The following is a 2,315-nucleotide window of genomic DNA, read 5'->3' as shown; positions in this document are numbered from 1 at the left end:
GACTCTAGGTATCCCGGGATCTATGCTCAAATGGATTGGCATCTTCTATGGTGAGGTGCGTGGAACGCTCTCCAAGGGTTTTACTCCTCAGCGGGGAGTCAAACAAGGCTGGCCCCTGTCCATGGCGCTCTACGCGCTGGCAGTTCACCCGTTGGCCCACAATATAATGTGCAATCCGAGCATAGTGGGCATTGACTTGCCAAATCATCCGCAACAAGTTAAAACCATCCAACATGCGGATGATTTCACAGTCATACTTACTAATTCCCGGGTCATTTGGCGCCCTCAATAGGGTAATTTATTACTTCCAGACTGCATCAGAGTCTAAGGTCAATGAGGATAAGACCGAGACCTGGCTATAGGTGGTATTGTCGAAGTGAGAATTTACACTAAAACTATGAAAAAGAACTTAAAACTGTTAAATAATAATAATATTCACAAATACATCGGTGTTGTCCGTCTGTACAGGTGCTCTGATCAATCCAAGATGCCCCTGATATCATATCATTCCGTATTTATATTAAAGTTGGTGCATTGACATTAATTAATTAACAATTGATAATTATAACACATAAAAGATTAAGTAGAACAATCGACAATTAAAACATAAAAAGATTAAAGCGAATTAAAATGAGATGTCCAGCTGACAGTTGAATAAGATAATAACAGATAGAAGTGGATTAATTTAGTAATCTTCTGATAATATTGGGACGTCTATAACGGATTAGTTTCTATAACATCACACTATCATAGTATGTCGGCCAATGTTCCGAGCTTGTGGTAGAAACACATTAAAGACCAGATAAAAATCTTAGGGGTGATGTTTGGGGAAAACGCGGGTCTCGTGAACTGGAACCCCATCCCTAACAAAGTTCGCAAGACCCTGCTGAATCTCCACGTTTTGTTGTCGCGGGCTTGGTATGTTGGTAGCTAGGAATACTCTGAAGCTGTCTCCAGAGCAGGCCGGTCACGGTATCACTGATCGCGAGACAAAGCTTCAGAGTTTAGACTTGCAGTCTGTGGTTTGGGCCTTAAGTGGACGTTCAGATCCCTGGGTGTCTTTGTACTTCTATTGGCTTGGTATTGCCCTCAGGCGGTTTGAGATCAGTGGGAGCTACCCCGTAAAGACACTGGATACACATGACAAATATTTGACGCTGGTTCAAAACTTCAAAAAATTGGAAGCAAGTTGGAAGCAAATTAAAACAACCAAGGAGATTTACTTGAATATTCAACCTAAAGTAGCTTCAAGAAATCTCCATATCAAATTAGCGGCATCTTTTCGAATCTTTGGCAATGTACACATCTAAATTCAAAAACTCGTGACCTCTTATTTTTGGCAATCCATGATTCACTTCCAACTTAAAGCTTTCTCCGCGTCCGGAGCTCCCGTTACTTTGAAGTTAGGTGTCGTTTCTGCCGTTACGACACCGAGACTCAGCTTCATCTGTTTGTCAGGTGTAGAGTTCTCTGGCCTTTGCGGGAGAGCTTCTGCAGGTTCGCCTCGGACACCAGCTAGTACCAGGCTTCTGGGGAAGATACCCATGGATCTGTTCCCACATATGGCCATTTATATATCTATAATGTAGTATACATACCGTGATAATTTTACTATATATTCATATCTGTGATACCTACCTTTAATACTTACCTGTGATAATATTACAATAACTTATATAATGTATTGTAATATTGTGATAATGTTATATCTTTACTTACATCTTTATGTCTATTTATCTGTGATACTTACACGACTGTGATACTTCTTCTGTATAACGTTCTTGTTGACTGATACCTACAACTGCATTAAACAGGAATGTTACAATATGGATGACACGATGATGATCAGCTTACATATGCCTCTATTTTAACATCATATTTTTATTTTCTTGGACTAGAGGTATGTGTAAGCGGTGGGCACTTCAAATCATGGTCACTTCGAATGCCCGCCATACACTTGATCGGAGTGTGGGCAAGTAACAGCCTAACTAATTACAGACAGTTCAAGGTCAACATAAATTTAGAGTCCTTTTTGACTTCTAACATAAAGAAATATAACTAAATTGAGGCTAAATCTGTTTCCATTAGCTATGAACCTTTTTAGAAGGAAGCAATGTAAAGACTCTAAATGTTTGTTATGTGACTCTGAATGTGAGGACATGGTCCATTTCATGCTAATCTGTGATGCATCAGAAGACATAAGAAAAATCTACATTCCACAAATGTACCTAAATAGGAGATTTGCTACAGAAAATTTTCAAAAAATTTGCAAGTTTATGTATGGTCAGTGTTTCAACCATATTTAGATAAGGTCT

The sequence above is a fragment of the Lottia gigantea genome, assembly GCF_000327385.1.
Source record: "Lottia gigantea unplaced genomic scaffold LOTGIsca_243, whole genome shotgun sequence".
Taxonomy (NCBI): Eukaryota; Metazoa; Mollusca; class Gastropoda; family Lottiidae; genus Lottia; species Lottia gigantea.
The sequence above is the reverse complement of the archived record's forward strand: the minus strand, read 5'-3'. Positions refer to the sequence as shown.